Source organism: Ursus arctos, unplaced genomic scaffold (assembly GCF_023065955.2).
Source record: "Ursus arctos isolate Adak ecotype North America unplaced genomic scaffold, UrsArc2.0 scaffold_5, whole genome shotgun sequence".
In the NCBI taxonomy this organism is placed as follows: Eukaryota; Metazoa; Chordata; class Mammalia; order Carnivora; family Ursidae; genus Ursus; species Ursus arctos.
The window spans coordinates 24,891,928-24,909,638 of NW_026623067.1; the positions used below are offsets into that span (position 1 = coordinate 24,891,928).

General features: G+C 42.2%; 1 long non-coding RNA gene across 4 annotated transcripts in view; it reads right to left on the bottom strand.

Moving 5' to 3' along the window:
• Positions 1–17,711, bottom strand: part of LOC130542723 (uncharacterized) — a 407,418-nt gene that overhangs the window by 80,804 nt on the left and 308,903 nt on the right. For 2 of the 4 annotated variants that reach the window (XR_008957460.1, XR_008957461.1), the window contains one exon: positions 2,673–14,515. The exons of the other annotated variants lie outside the window; for them this stretch is intronic. This is a non-coding gene — a long non-coding RNA (uncharacterized LOC130542723). Of the gene's footprint in view, positions 1–2,672; positions 14,516–17,711 lie in introns of those variants that run through there. 4 annotated transcript variants of the gene reach the window in all.

Here is a 17,711-nt window from a genome sequence, read left to right on the forward strand (position 1 = left end):
TTCTTTTCTCAGAGTTCTGGAGGCTGAAAGTCCAAATCAAGACGTCAGAGATGACAGTAGGGCTGGTTTCTTCCAAGGCTTTTCTCCTTGACCTACGTACGGCTGTCATCACCCTGTGTCTTCACATGGTCTTCGCTCCATGTCTGTTTCCGTGTCCAAATTTCCTCTTCTTATGAGGACAGTGGTCATATTGGCTTAGGGCCCACCCTAATGCCCTCAATTTAACTTAATCCCCTCTTTAAAGATGCTATCTCCAAACATAGTTACTGTCTGAAGTACTGGAGCGTATGGCTTCAACTTATGGATTTGGGGAGGAATACAATTCGGTCCATAACAGGTGGTTCAGTGTGCAGGTCGTTAACTTCAGAATGCCTTGGTCCAAATTCCTGATCAGCCAGGTTGAAATATCAGCCATGTAAGACCAGGCAGTTTACTTACCACCTTGAATCTCCATTTCTTTATCTACTTTGCAAGTCTCTTGTGAGAAATATAGTGACGTAGGCAAAGCATTTAGAATACTTTCTGGAGTATACAAAGAGCAATAGATGTTGGCTATTAATAATGATGACATTATTTCAAATCATCTTTTATTTCACTATAAATGCATAACGGCTACTTCCCGGATTATATGGTACCTCTGCATATAATATGCTGGAGAGAACACGGAAACTAATAATTACCATGGTGAATTTGTGTTTTCCTCAGGACCTTTACACTTGCTGTGCTTGATGTCTGGCCCTCTGCACTGCTGGCTTCTTCCAGTCTTTGCTCCAATGGTACATAACTAAGGAGGCCATCCTGGGCCACTCTTTATAAAGTAGATGTTCATTCTTTTTTTTCTTTTTTTTTTTTAAAGATTTTATTTATTTACCTGACAAAGAGAGAGAGCACAAGCAGGGGGAGTAGCAGAGGGAGAAGCAGGCTCCCTGGTAAGCAGGGAACCCAAAGTGGGACTAGATCCCAGGACCCTCAGATCGTGACCTGAGCCGAAGACAGACACTTACCACCTAAGCCACCCAGGTGTCATACTCATTCTTGCTCTATTCTATTGTCTTGTCTTCTTTTTTTCAATATCCTGAACGTTAGTTTTCTGTCTACGGTAATGTAAACTATTTCGCTCACTGCTGCATCTTGAGCGTACCAAACATTGCCCATAGAAGGTGTCCAACGCACGCTGTTTAAATGAATAAGATACGGAAAGCTGTGTGACGCTGTATGTTGAGGTAAGTACAGGTTGAATTAAGATACACAGCCATGTGCTCAAGAATATAAATGGGGAGGTGTCAAAAAGGACAAAGGGCTATATTAAATACATTCTGGGAATACTTACATGTTTATAATTCAGAGATACAGGATTACTTGTTTTTGTTGCTAGAAAACCTTTGTCCCTTTCCAGAACACTAGCACCCAAATTACTACAACAAGAAGATGGTATCTGAAAATGTTAACTTTTAAGTCAATCAATAGAGAGCCAGAACTCTTTCCACAATCAGTGTAATCCAACGTAAACGGCCTAACAATGGAAGCACTTCGTGAACTCTCCTCTCCTTTCCAGCTCACCCCACCCCAAAGCATCTGATCTGATCTTAGGGTTACCACAGACTTCAAAGGGGGTTAGGGTCAGCTCTGCAGGGTCCAGAGAAAGGAAAAGCAAAGTTCCAGAAAGCACAAAGCCATCAAGCCTGAATACACATTTCTTTGACTGAGTCCGCAATGCATGAATTTTGCGACAATGATTAGGTTTGGCTTACGATGGTTTTGTCAGTCCTAAGTGGTCAGGCATGCCACTGAAACGGTCATATTTTATTTTACTAGCACCAACCATTTAGTTATGATCAAGTCAAATATATTTTGTGTATGCATCAATGAGCATCTGTGCACATTTTTGCATGAAAAATTGAATGCAATTCTTGTTCACAATTCTAGCGAAATTATGAGATGATTTGGAGTAGGGAACATTACATTTATGTAACTTTGTCTGCCACAAGCCTCTTAATCTATGGTAGTTTTATTATCACTGTTTTAATCACACTGCTGGAAATTAAAGCCTGTCCACATTTGAGACACCCACCTCTGTGGTGCTTTTCAACTACAAACCGAGATCATCTGAGTCTGTTATTATACAAAGAAGACTGACTCTTAAAAATCAACTTTAAATTGAAGAAAGAACATAAAAATTGCCTGCAGTCAGTATGCAAGTCCTGGTCCAACAAAGTAGACATTCTAGCATGGGTCAGTGTGGGGCATGGGTCAGTATGGGACCCACACGGGGTCAGGGGGCAATGAACAAACATGATCATTTTCTCCTAAACAACAGCTGACCAAGGATTTCACCAAGTGAAAGAGTGATGTTAACACCTCAACCACACAGTGTAGACGGAACTAAGAGTTGAGTCAGTTACACGTAGCTCATTTCACATGATGGATTTAATTCTTACCAACTCTTCAGCTCTGGACTTGGACTCAGGTGGTTAGTGCCAATGTGATCCTGATTCCCAGAAAGTAAGTTCAATGCATTACTTCCTGAATAATAAGCTTGGGAAGAAGGAGAGTCTTTACTGTTGGCTATTCGGAAAGCATGGAGATTATTATTGTGGGTGGGGGTAGCAAAGCAAAGACCATTTATTCTGTTTGCTTTACAGAACGTTGAAAAGTAAGGTGCCATATACAAGTTTTTCTGCTACTACTAATACACGTGTTCCTGAAAAACTTCATGTTCCAAAAAATTGTGCACTGAACATAACAGGGTCACTGGCTAAACAGGGTCGAGTCAGATCATTCAAATGTATGCAACCCTGCAACAAGAACACATCAGGAACACGATCATGATCTCGATAAAAATACTTTTACAGTTAATAAAACATTCTAAATTTCTAATAAATACCTTAATAGAACACGGGATTTTACCCTTTTTAAAGAAAGAGCTGAAAGGTGCTAAGAGAAGGGACTCAAAAGAAGAACCAAGGTTGCTAAGGTACAGAGATGAGACCAAAACAGAACAAGAGTGAGGAAGAGCCAGGCCAAAATCACCTCCATGAAGTTCAAGCTGAACGGGGTCACGAGGAAGACTGCACGGCCATGGGGTGTCAGGTGGGGAGCTCCGTTCCTTGGTGGTTCGCTGCGTCTAGCTCTTGTTACTGGGTGACATTAAACACTCATGGGAGGAATCATTTATTTTACATGTCAACTTGCGTGGGCTAAGGCATGCCCCGAGAGCTAGAAGAACACTATTTCTGGGTCTGTCTGTGAGAGGGTTTCTGGAAGGGACTATTAGCGTTTGAACTGGCAGAGTGAGTAGAGAAGATGGCCCTCACCAGGATGGCTGGGCACCATCCGAACCACTGAGGACCTGAACAGAACAAAAAGGCAGAGCAAAGGCAAATTCACACTCCACTGCTTCTCAGGTCTTTGGACTTGGACTGAATGACACCACGGAATGACACTCCTGGTTTTACAGCCTGCAGATGGCAGGTCATGGGACTTCTCAGTCTCCAGAAGCACAGAAGCCAATTCTCACAGTAGATGTCTCTCTCTCTCTCTATTTATGTGTGTATATATATATATATATACACACACACACACACACACACACACGTGTGTGTGTGTATGCATGTGTGTGTGTGTGTATTTCTGCCATTGGTTTTGTTTCTCTGGAGAACCCTGACCAATACAATGTGCGAGGAAAAAAATCACATAAGAATTAATAGGACTTTCTTGTGATGCTGGCATTTTTCCCTTATTTATAATCCCGTACGAGCTTGTGCCCATCAGAGAAGCATGGTGGTGCCAGACTAGACTTTACTTCGCTTCTAAGTATATGTACTTAGTTTTACAATCATTTCTTGATTGGAACCATTGCCTGTCAAACAAATTTTACTAAATTTAGCTAAAACCTTCACATTCCTTTTATTGGCTATTAATGCGGGGTGGGGGGCAGAGGGAGAGGGAGGGGGAGAGAATCTTAAGCAGGCTTCATGCCCAGCACAGAGCCCAAGCTCGATCTCACCACCTGAGATCATGACCAGATCTGAAATCAAGAGTTGGACGCTTTTACCGACTGAGCCACCCAGGGGCTCCCCTTTTATGGGATATTGAGATCACTGCAAACTGTTTCCTATTTTTTGGGGGGCTACAGTTTCTTATCAACTTCTCCGGTGTGTTCCCAGCCAGGCTTTTCAGCTAAGTTTCCCCTTCTTCCTTTCCCTTTTCATGACTGTCTTTAGTCTTACTCTATGTTAACCATCCTTGTTCTTCACGAATCTGTGTTTCAATGGTAAGACATCTCCTGTATACCCATTTCAAGGGAGCAGTGTTAAAATAAGCAATAATGCATATTTAAAGAAGTTGATACTTGCAAGCACATCTCAGGCGACACATTACCAACCCACTTTTCAACTAGCTTGTTCTCGCCACTGTGCACGCAAACATAACGCTCTCGGTTATGTGTATCAGTTTCCCGGGGCCGCCATAACACATTACCACAAGCTGGGTGACAGTTTTATTTTCTCACAGCTGTGGAGGCCAGAAGTCCAAACTCAAGGTGTTGACAGCATTGTTTCCTTCTGAGGGTTTGAGGGAGAATCTGTTTCATGCCTCTATCCCAGCTTGGGGTAGCTGCTGCCGATCTCTGACACTTGTTGGCCAATAGACACACTACTGCCTCTCTCCCCATGTCGACTTCTCCTTGGTGTGCATGTTTTCTGCCCCTTGTCTTCCCTCATGATACCTGGCATTGCCTTTAGGGCCACCCTAATGCGGGATGACCTCATCTTGAGATCTTGAAGTACATCTACAAAGTACTTTTTTTTTTTCCCAAATAAGGCCACATCCCAGGTTCCAGGGAACATAAGTTTTTGAGGGGCATCATTCAACACTCTACAGAATGATTTGAGAAATCTTTGTTGTTATGGAATGATGATGGACTTTATTTAACTGTTGATAATCCCTTGTTAAATGGCTGGTGTGGTTGGGACTATAGTCAGTGGCTGTGAGAGTTTTACTCTTTTTGAAATTAACTTATTTTTATTGACTCGATGACCTCGGTTGTACTAGTTGAATGCCCCATGAGAAAAGTACTTTAATTAGACACACAAGTTCACCAGGAAAAAGTTACTGAAAAGACCCAACAGTATTCATTTTTGCTCTCCCTCACAGGTAATGTAATTCTAACAAGTCAACTCCTTTATAGCAACCACAGTGTGAAAACATTCATAAATTACACAAATTCTCTTAGTGGGAAAGTGAAATTTACCTATAGGGACAAACAGAAATGTAAATTTATTTCCTACAGTTTATTGTGTTTGTATCAAGAAATGATGATTGTTGCCCCCACCTCTTACCCCAACTACAACACACCAACACACACACACATACACACACACACATACACACACACACTATAGACTAAATACCCAAAGTGATTTCAAGCAACTGACATGTATGGATTCAGTAAACAGTAATTAAAAGCAATGAATTTATTTCTGTTATGTCTTCCTTTTAGTACATTCCAGACTCTGTTTTTAACCTTTCATTATTGCCCAGTTAATTAAAAAATGATGCCACATTTTTTTTTTTTTTTTTACATAATATACCATTCCCCAGCAAATGTAAGGGGATCTTGGCATATAAGGCTACTGTTTTTCTTTTCACTGTTCTTTCTGTCCAGAACTGAGCAACATGAATTCCAATTATTTCATCCACAGAGAAACAGAAGTTGAAATCAGAGCCTTTATAAGTAGGGCGACCTGAGGCTTTTAGATCATTAGATGAAACTAACTGCATGACTTTAATAACTGATTTTATACACACTATCAGAATTTGACTATTATCATTTCTGTTGGCATCCGCTGGTATTCTGTTTGTGTGTTTGTTTTAAATAATACCAAGGCTTCTGGTAAAGGGTAGGTGACCCTTCATAGACCTGAGTCAATGTCAAAAGTCTAGTTTTTCTCTGGAGCTTCTTGTGTGGTCAACTATAATTGCTATTCATAGACCCACAGGGCACGCTTCCAGGTCCAAAATGTACACATTCTACAGTTTGACCCTTCAAGGTGCTGTAAAAACATAAATACATTTCTTTGGAGAAAACGCTCTGCTACAGCATGGTCCCTTAAAACTGTCCAATTTGATCTGTGATTCCTGCTGAGATATGCATTACATCATGGTCTATTTTCGGCTTGTTACATTAATCAAAACCTATGCCATTTATTAAACAGTTTCCTGCAGCTCAGGCATTTGAAATGAAGAGTGCCAGCAAGCAGCTGCCAAACACCATGAACGAAAGAGGTGGGCTGGCTCTGAGTAATGTACAAATTGAATTTCAAGTGACCGAGCAGCCTCTTTATCTCTTGGTGACAGAACCAGGGATGATGGCCGTGTTCTTAAGGAAATGAAACCCAGAGCCATGGTTCAATCACGGGGTGGTTACCATGGCCCTGCCCAGCAGTCTTTCCGGAACCGCTGATGAGTGTGACCTTTACAAAAATGCACAAAGCCTTGATTTCTGCACGGTTAACCTTTACAAGCCGGAACCCCTCTGTGAAACCTCCCCGCAGCAGAGGCAGGCTTCTGAATCAACACAGCCAGGTACACACCTTATGACAGAGTGCTACGAACACGCACATGCACACACAGATGCTCAGAGGACGAAGACATTGCACCCATTCTCCGTTACTCTCTCAGCTGTGTGTTTTCCGGCATTTACATTCCTCTTTCTCTGGAGCAGGGAAGTACCAGGACTCGGTGCTGTGTCAACCCGGTACTTAAACTCATTGGCTCTGCTTCACCACAGGCTGGGCAGAAACTGGCAGTGAGAATGGAAATTACATACGTGCGAGAATTGCCAAGAGTCACTGAGACTATGCACTCACCATTGAATAACGACCAAGCACACATACTGAGAGAAGAAGTCGGTACGAAATCGACAGCCTTGATTTCCGCCACGGGTCAAACCAGGAAAAGCGTTCTTATTGGACAGCGTTTCAAACGTCTGGCGTGGTCATGGTGAGGGAAGGGGGCACAGAGCATCACGACAGTGATGATAGCAATCTTCTTAAACCAGTATAACGACCAATCAAACGTTCTTTCCTTGGCACCTACCTGCTTTCAATCATACTTTGTTTTCAAGCGAATCTAATTTTCCTCATTATTATATATTGATTCGGATCACAGTCATCATGAAGAAAAAGTTACAGTAGCTCATCTAACCCGCCTTCAGTATCTCATTCTAGTCGTGGTATTTTCATTATTAGGCTTTTCTCCTGCCTAAGTTCTTTGCATACCTGACCCCATGATTTGCCTGGCAAGCCCATGAAGCAATAGATTAGGCTAAGTTATTATTATTAATGAGGGGACTAAAGTCCAAAGAGGCTAAAGAGCGTGTCAAAGGTCAACATGGCAAAATCACTAGTAATCCTGGAAACGTTAACGTTTCTTTTCTGGGGTTTCTACGAACAATGAGGGATATGGCAGTAATGCTACAGGGAAACCAACGACTTCAAAAGACACTTTGATTCACCTTCGTAGACTCTCAAATCTGCAACTTCCTGCTTACCATATTCACTTTAGAATCCTCGTCAAAGTGCAGGAAACCCCTGATCTGCAAACAGCCAGCTTAGAAGCCATCTAGCCATCCAAACACCTGCCTTCCGGCTGCTCTTTTACTGTCAAGGGGTCAGCCACGGAGAAACTGTGGAGAGGGGGGAGGGCCAACTTTCAGAGGCTTCGTTTAAAAGAAAAAAAAAAAAAAAGTAAGAGGGAGGATACGCTACAAAAGAAGAAAGAAAGAACAGGTGACCCCCATAGTCCTTCACTCATTCACACAGCCACCTCGGGATAGGCAGAAAATGTGCCCTGGAGGGTCCCTGAAATTCATGAACCCCTTTCAGTCCGTGCGTTTGAGGCAGTGCACGAAGTGCTGGGAATACAGATCCAAGACTGTCTATAAATAACTCGACGCCGAGACTGGGTGTGAAGAATGCTACTAGAAAAGGACAAGGGAAATTAGAACACAGAGGTTGGAAAGTCTGAGTCTGGCTGAGGAACCAGGGAAGGCTTTGTGTCCGGCGATGGGACCGTGATGGATGAGCTGGGCTCAGCACGAGTGCCTGTTTTCAGAAGTCAGCCTAATGAGGTATTACTCCCTTGATTCCAGTGTTAAACCCACAAGGTTTTAGGAGTCTAGTCACTTTGAGAAAATGTAAAGTACATACAGGAATGGCCCCAGTGTGAGACAAACTCCTCCTCGTCCGTCTGAGGCCCTTCTGCATATCAGATATATATTGTCACTCATTTCCCCCAGTGTTCCCCAAAGTAGACATTACAGTATCATTTTACAGAGAAGGAAACTGAGTCTCAAAAAGGCTAAGTCGCTTCGCCTTCACAGTAAGTGGGAAATCAACGCAGTTCATCTTCAAGCAAGTAAAGTGCCAAACAAGCGAAAAATGCTCATACAAACCCTACCATGCAGCCCTACTGGCTTTTTAGAGAAACACAGCGCCTTGAATGTTCCACAAAAAATTACTTGGAGAAGCTTTCATGTATAATGCAAAACTTTCCAAAATACATTCTCTTTTCTACGAGACAATGTCCCTTTTACTTTGGCTAAGTACGGTTTCCCTCCCTCCTCACTGTTCAATACGGGGACATCTGTCCCCAAGACAGGATTTAGCTTAAGTTAAAAATAAAAATGAGGGTGTGGAGGGTCTATGCAAATGCAAAGGCGGAGCCCACTTGAGTGGTTGGTGATTGTCCCTGGGAAAAGTAAGGGATTGTTTTTTTACTTTGACGCTGATAACTCTGGCCTGTGTCATCCGGGGTACTTTGGGCCTCAGTGTATCAGTTGTTCAGACTTTTGATTCCAGAAGATTACCCCTTCTTAGAGGCTGACCCATTGCTTCGGTGGTGGTGCTGCTTTCAATTTGGGGACTCTAAGAAATCGGTAGAAGCAACTTTCTTTGAGCCTTCAAAGTAAAGCCAAATGTTTGGTCCTCAGCGGGAAGGTGACTTTAATTAATTCTGGACGACCTTTGCATTGAAAAGCAAAACACTGCCCCGAGGCTTTTCAGAAAGGTTAGGTTATACCTTTTTCCCTCTTATTGTTATGAGGCCGATGTTAGTGTTTCTCCCACAAGTCTGTGCCTCCTGTGTTCTTGTGGGTGAGTGCCCCTTTTAATAAAGGACAAACAAAATAAAACAAGCAAGCAAGCAAAAAAGCCCTGTTTGTAGCCAATTAACTTCTCGATTCTAGCAAGAACTAAACCAGAGTATAAAATCTTCCATCACAATAAAATATGACTAAAGACCTCATCAATACTCATTTAGCAAATGCTTCGGAGTGGACCATCTTTTTCTAATACTTAGGAATTCCATTATTTCTTATTTCGGTGAACATGTTAGAAAAAAAAAATTAAGTGAAATGGGATTAGGCTTGCCATTTGTCATTTACCCAGAGTAGAAGTCCGGTCTGACATGTGGGCACTCATACCCAGAGCTTAATGCTTTTAGTAATTATAAGGATCATGGAGAGTATGTTGATTGGTGGGGGGGGGGGGGGAAATCTTTATTAACTGCTCAGAAATAGTTAATTCTTCATTAGTCAGAGCGCTGCACCAGAGGCTGCCGCCTGTGAACCATGGATTAGAGTTTATGATAGTAATAACCTCCCTGAAAAAACATTTGTTACTATACTTAATGACCAGATTTTAGTGCATTAACCTTCCTTGGGAGGTCAACTAACAAAATGGATGTTAACTGCTTGTAACAACCAATTCCTCTGAAATTAATATTTAGATGCCTTTGGTGTCAAAAAACCTTCCTTCCATAGCAGGGCATTAAAAACACTTCTAAATTATTAATAGCAGGCGGAATCCAAGGCCTGAAATGCTCTTTATCCTCAGCCTCTTCCTATGTTCTCGAACAGAGTTCTCTTCTGCAGGAACAAGGAAGGCATTCAGGGAAATGAGGTCTCAAAAATGCATGTGGGTCAACAATGCACTGCAGTTTTGAAAAGGTCACTCTTGAAGTTCAACAGAAATAAACATAATAGGAGGGTGAGAGGCGATGCTGAGCGTGCACGGGGAAGCTGACGGGGACAAACTCCCGCCAGGCCCGAGGCTCGGCGGCCGCAGCCTCCTCACCACCTGTCAGGAACTCCTTAACGACATTTTTGCATCCCTTCTGCAACTGACCTGCTGGCTCAACTCTCCAGCCCTGCCCCCGCTCGCCTCCCCCCTTCAAGCTGGAAACAAACCACATTTATGTCAAAAGAGCTTCGAACTATTTCCTTCCTGAGCAATCCCAGAATATAAAACATGTTCTGAAAAGCTGCACCGTTCCCTGGAGAAATTTTATGATTTGGTTACTGCAGCGTGTGCTGCTCCTTGGCCAGAGGAGCCTTGAGTCCCAGCCAAACAATGAAGCAATGCTATTATTAGCTTTCCCATTCAATGGCGACAAAGCCGGCTGTGTTTCTATTTTCAGACCGTGCTCCTTTAGTGAATAGATAGGCAGAAGCTTCATCTCAGGGCCCACACTGTACCAGGAGGGCCACGTGGCCATCTCTGGCCGAAATACGCGTCAGGGCATGAACATGAAAATGTTTTAATGGTCGTGTTTCTTAGGCAGAGGAAAATAGAGATAGTCAAAGCCGAGCCTGCTGAAACTTTTTTTTTTTGAAAGGTTTTAGTTATTCATTTGAGATGGAGAGAGCACAAGCAGGGGGAGCAGCGGGCAGAGGGAGAGAGAGAAGCAGGCTCCCCACAGAGCAGGGAGCCCAAGGCCTGACTCGATCCCAGGACCTTAAGGTCATGACCTGAGCTGAAGGCGGACCCTTAACAGACTGAGCCACTCAGGCACCCCCAAAACTTCTTGTTTCAACAGGGCTTCACTACCCCTGGGATATCAGTGATGAAGCTGCTATGTTTATTAATTTTCCCAGATCACAAGGACCCAGTAGCTTCCGTGACTCAGGGACTTTATATCCGTCCGTGTGCAGGCACGAGATGGTTGACCAGCACCATCCAGAGCAGTGACCTGGATGGTAAGAGAGAACACCTCAAATGTGTGAAAGGGCCTCTTCCTCATGGCACGATCGGTTAGAAGCCCAGCAGCAAGGTTTCTAGAAGAGCCAGGCAACTTGTGTGCATTCTGGGTTGTTTTTACTTGAGATATAACTGACATTCCTCATGTGAGGTTCAGGTGTACAGTGTAAAAATTTGATTTTAGTACGTACTGAGAAATGATCACCACAGTAAGTCTGGTTAACATCTGTCCTCATAAATAGTTACCACGTTTGTTTTTCTTGGGATGAGTACTTTGAAGATGTATTCTCTTAGCAACTTATAAATATCCAGTATGGTACTGCCAATACCATGCTGTATTTTATAACCCCCTGACTTACAACTGGATGTTTGCACCTTATGAACGCCGTCACCAATTTCACCCACCCATCCCCCACCCCCGCTTCTGACAACCACCGATCTGTTCTCTGTATGTATGTGCTTGGTTTTGTTATTGTTGTTTGGTTGTAAGATTCCACATATAATGGAGATCATATGGTATTTGTCTTTCTCTGGTGTTTGTCTTTATCTCGCTTAGCAGAATGCCCTCGAAGACCACCAAGTCATCACAAATGGCAAGATTTCCTTCTTTTTATAGCTCTGTCATATTCCCTTATAAATACGTAGATCACACTTTCTTTACCCAGTCATCTGTTGGTGGACACAGGCTGTTTCCACGTCTGGGCTATTGTAAATAATGCGGCAATGAACACAGGGGCGCATCTATCTTTTTTTGAGTTGCTTTTTTTTTTTTTTTTTTTTTTATAAATACCCAGAAGTGGAAGTGCTGGAAGTGACCATATGCTAGTTTTAATTTTTTTTGAGGACCCTCCATAATGTTTCCATGGTGGCTGCACCAATTTCCATTCTTACCAACAGTGCACAAGGGTCTCCTTTTCTCCACATCCTGGATGACATTTGTTATTTCTGTCTTTTTGATAACAGTCATGCACACAGGTGTGAGGTGCTGGTTCATTGTGGTTGTGATTTGCATTTCCCTGATGATTAGTGATGTTGAGCATCTTTTCATGTGTCTGTTGGCCATCTGGATGTCATCTTTGGAGAAAAATCCACGTAGGCCCTCTGCCCATTTTTAATGAGGCTGTTTATTCTTTTGCCATTGACTTGTACGAGTACTTTCTATATTTTGGACATTCGCCCTTTATCAGGTACATGATTTGCAAAAATTCTCTCCCATTTAATAGGGTGCCTTTTCCTTTTGTTGATGATTTTCTTTGCTGTGCAGAAGCCTTTTAGTTTGATGCAGTCCTGCTTCTTTATTTTTACTTTTGTTGCCTTTGCTTTTGGCGTCATATCCAAAAAATCATCACTAAGACCTATGTCCAGGAGCTTACCGCCTGTATTTTCTCCCAGGAGTTTTATGGTTTCAGGTCTCACATTCAACTGTTTGATCCATTTTGAGTTCATTTTTGTGGGTGGTGTAAGATAATGGTCCAATCTCATTCTTTTGCATGTGGTTGTCCAGTTGTCCTAACACCATTTGTTGAAGAGACTGCCCCTTCCTCATTGCACATTTTTGGCTTCTTTGTTGAAAATCAGTTGACAGATAGGTGGAGGTTTATTTCTGGGCTGTTTATTCTGCTCCATTAGTCTATCTATGCATCTGTTTTTATGCCAGTAATGTACTGTTTGGATTACTCTAGCTTTGTAATACAGTTTGAAATCAGGGAGCACGACAACTCTAGCTTTGTTGTTCTTTCTTGAGATTGCTTTGGCCATTTGCGTTTTTTGTGGTTCCATGCAAATTTTAGGATTTTTGTTTTATTTCTGTGAAAAACACCATTGGGATTTTGTTTAAAGATTTATTTCTTTTAGAGAGAGAGAAGGAATGTGTGCACGTGGGGAACACGCAGGGGGGGAGAATCTGCAGGAGTCTCCACACAGACTGCAGAGTCCTACACCTACATGGGGCTTAACCCCTTGACCCATGAGATCATGACCTGAGCCAAAACCAAGAATCCGACCCTCAACTGGCTGAGCTCCCCAGACATCCCACCATTGGAATTCTGATTGCAATGAATCTGTAGATTGCTTTGGGTAGTATAAGGTAGGATAAACTGGACATTCTCTTTTTTCTTTTTTTTTAGATTTTATTTATTTAGAGAGTCAGAGTGTGTGTGTGTGTATGAGCCAGGAGAGGGGCAGAGGGAGAGAGAATCTCAAGCAGACTCCGTGCTGAGTGCAGAGCCTGACGCAGGGCTGGATTTCATGACCCCGAGATCAAGAGCTGAGCCGAAATTAAAAATCGGACACTTAACCAACTGGGCCACCCAAGTGCCGCTAAACTGGGCATGCTTGACCTTTTTCCTCATGGACATGTCTGTAATACTGGAAATTAAATACAGACAGGAGTCCATTAAAATTTTTGGCGTGTTTCCATTTGTAGATAAGATTTGCTATCTGACCATTCAGGTAGGACAAGTTGTGTATAATAATGATTTTAATTTAATAGCCAGATTCTTCCTTGCTTTGGGAATACTTGCTGATTGAGAGGCTGCCATGCTGTTGCATATGTATTATTCCTCTTTCCTCTTGTAGCTGCTTTTCACTTTATTTATACCGTCTTGGGAAACATTTTTTTTTTTTTTTCAAACAGGAAATAAGGACTTTTTTTCTTTTAAACTGTGACAACTTTTACCTTTTTAACAAAGGCATTTAGGGAAAAGACTTCTTTTCAAACATGAACTCTAAACTACAGACATTCTTCCCACCCCTCCCCTCATTTTCCATGGAAATATCAATTATTTGCTGCTGGGAGCCAGCTCTTAGACATAAGGTTTTCAATGGTAGAAATGATTAAAACATAGTTATTGCCTTGGACTGCTTTATCTGTAAACTGATAAGATTTCTGAAAGCTATTTAATGATCATGTGAATCATTAACTTCATTATGTTTACAGAGAATACGTTATCTCCCCTGCTTCTTGGGAACGGTGGATCCTTCATCAGTGACCTGGAATGGTTGCCGAGTGTGATGCAGGTAATGTACACCCGTGCAATTTATTAGTGCCAGGTAGAGTTTTAAATCAGCATGTTGATTATAGTGCTGTTCACTTAATGAACTTCTACGCACCGCTTCCTGAAAACCCCTTTATGGTTTCTGTTGGCTCCATATGGCATTCTGATGAGCTTACACTTCTCCTTAAGTGTTTCTATATCAGAAAACAAGAGCAAAGCTAAAACAAAGTGAGTCATCTGGTTTTGTCTTTGCTTTCACTGCATGAGATAATGTGGAGGTGTTAATTACCAGACTTCACTGAGTCTTCACTAATAACAGTGTGCAAACAAATGTATGTCAGGCTCAGCCCCAGAAAAGCTCCTACTAATAAGGTAAAACTAGCAATTAGAGCTGACAATGAAGTAATACTTGCCGTTGAATATTCATTAATGAAGTTCTTGTTTGGGAGAAGGGAGGCTTCTGATTGTCCATATGGAAACCTAGAAGAGGAACCCTGGTCATTCCTTTTAAATGAATTAACCGCCGTTTGGTGAGCCGGCACACTGGATTAATTCCCTTTTGTGCTAATGCACTGACCCTTTGCTTCAAAGGCAGAGCCCCGATGGCCACTAAGATTCCTCACTTCGTGACCTTGGCATAATAGGGACAAATTGAATTCCCAGAAAGAGAAAAATGATAGTGACTACAGAACATCACGAACAGTGTGCTGGAGACACAGCATGTTTTACTGAAATTCTTCACTGCGGCTTCTCGACTTTCAGGGAGAAACAGTGTGATGAGCTCACCGCCCCCAGTCGTGGCATTCAGTCTCACGCTTGCCTTCACTTTCCTCCTCTCTTCCCTCTCTCTTTTCAGAAAGTAGTTTTGAAATGCTTCTTTCAGCCCACAAGATCCTCTCTTTCCATGCCAGAAAGAAGCCTCCCCCAATCCCCGCAAAGGGTACTGGGCATCGACTGCACAATTATTTCTGAAACATGACCGTGAATTAGGCTGCGTGGACAATATTTCTTAGTAAACATGCCCAAATGAGGACTTGATGGATGGGTGAAAGCATTTCATTTAGGGACACTCAGTAGTTCAATATGTATTTAAGGATATACAAAGGTGTTTTGGTTTCGTTTTTGGTTTGGGGGGGGACTGAAAGAAAACAAAAATATTCCATTGGAATAAATGCTCGAAATGTCAAAATATTAGAATGGATCCTGACCTGCGTAAAATAAAACAATCTTCTGTTTTGACTTTCTTAAGTGGCTCCGTGCCCAGATGAAAAAGCCACAGTCTTAGCCTTCTTTGCAGTTAGAGACAGCAACATAACACACATCTGGCCAATGGTATATAGAAGGGGAAGTTACTTAAAGCTCCTCAAAAATAGGACCAAAGCAGCTGGGAGGCATACTTTTGTTGCTGTGTGTTCTCCTGCCGTGGCTGGAACCAATGAGCCATTTTGCAGTAGACCGTAAGGAAGAAGTGAAGCGCTTCTGAGAGCCAGCAATTATGGTCTCTGGACTTCTCTTTACGTGAGAATCCCTCCCTCCTCCTTCACAATGGTTAAGCCTCTCATTTCTAGGTCTTTGATGTGCACAGGCAAATGTATTTCCTAACTGAAATAGAATGTGGCATCAGAACTGGTGGGGGGCGCGAGAAGGAGAGGATGCTTCAAGGAATAGAACCTAAAATGTCTAATTTGCTTAATGGAAGAGGTTGGACGGTGAAGGCAGTGTTACAGGCAGGTGGGGTTAGGTGATCCATATCACACAGGGCAAAATACTTGTTTCAGACTCCTGAAAAGCAGTCTACTGACTCCTAAGTATTACAGAATGCTGGCATATGCTGAATCTTCTTGTTGCTTTTAGCAAAGCTCTAATGGAGGGAGGAACTAACTCAGGAGACACGCAGTCTACAGAGATGTGAAAGAAAATTCAGCACTGCTCAGAGAGGTGCTTTTGACTGAGACCTGCAACTGAAGTTGTTTGAGAATTCCAAAATCTACAGCCTTTTATTCATTAGGAAACCTGACCGCTCAATGGAAACCAAGAATAAAATGTAAAACAGAAAACCAGAAGCTTAGCTGTTTCTCCTGTAATAGTCCAAGCATAAGCAGGACAAGCCATAAGGTATGTGGTTCCACGGTGCCTTTCTATCTTGGTACTTCTGAATCCACAAGCTATTGTCTTTGTCCCAGTGATCCAAGGTGCCTCTCCTCCACACTGGCATTTCAGCTGATAGCAACGGGAACAGAGGGAAGGAGAGGGCACTTCCTTCTCTTTAAAAGCAGTGCTGGAAGGGGCGCCTGGGTGGCTCAGGGGGTTAAGCGTCTGCCTTCGGGTCAGGTCACGATCCTAGGGTCCTGGAATTGAGCCCCGAGTAAGGCTCCCCGTTCAGCAAGGAGTCTGCCTCTCCCTCTCCTTCTGCCTCTCCCCTGGTCATTCTCTCTAGTAAGTAAATAACATCTTAAAAAAAAAAAAAAAAAAAAAAAAAAAGCATACAGTGGAAGTTACATGTGTTATTTCTGCAAGTAACTTATTAGACAGAATTTATATAGCCACCCCTAACCATAAGATCTTTCATTTGGCCCACCACGTGCTCAACTCTAAGCCTTGGTTTCTATTATTATGGAAGGTGGGAAGAACTGGTATTTTCTCCCTTGTAGGGTTGAAAATCCAACTTCTCCTCTACCTCAAGTGGAAATTTTACAAGCCAAAGACTATACCTTTGGTTTCTTCTTCTGTTTTTCTGACAGTCCAGCCTTTAAAAGCTGCCTACACCAATCTTAAATTCCTTAAGGCTTCACTTTTTTTTTTTTTAATGTAACTTTAATAAGATGGCAATACATTGTATCTTGATCTTCCATTAGGGCAAAGTTGATGGTGTTGGAATGTTCTTTAGCAGTTTCGATCAGGAAAAATAAAACCTAAAAATCTGGGACGCCTGGGTGGCTCAGTTGGTTAAGCGTCTGCCTTAGGCTCCGGTCATGATCCCAGGGTCCTGGGACCGAGCCCTGTGTTGGGCTCCCTTCTTGGCGGGGAGACTGATTCTCCCTCTCTTCCTTGTTCCTGCTCTCTCTCTCTCTCACTATCTCTGTCTCTCGAATAAATAAATAAAATCTTAAAAAAAAAAAAAACACCTAAAAAAATCTTTTGAAGAGATCTAAGATGGTGGAAATGTCTCAAGGTTTAGTTTACTTGGAATCTGAAATTCTGTATCTGGAGAGTCTATTGCATTGACTGAGTTCAGGGCCAGGCACCTGGGACATTTCATTTTGTTTTGAAAAAACGCACAATTAAATGCGAATTCTCTAAACAATGAATGAATTCTAAATGTGTCCAACAGTGTAACTGCCATTAAATGAATATAATTCATAACTAATTCTTAAAAAGGAACCATTTACTGCAACTTCACCAGATTTTTAACTGGATTCCTTGACCTACAGAAGCATCCTATTAAATAGTGAAAAAATCTTTTAAAAACCTACATATTGGAGGAAAATTTGGCCTCATCTTTAAAAAAAAAATCACATTAATTCAATCAGTTGACTCAACATGTGAACAGATACATTGTTACAAGGATGCTCCCAGAAGCATTGTTTACAATACCAAAAAATTGCAAGCAAATTAAATATCCATCAACAAGGGAATATTTAGGTAATACACAGTGTATCCAAACCAAAAAACACCT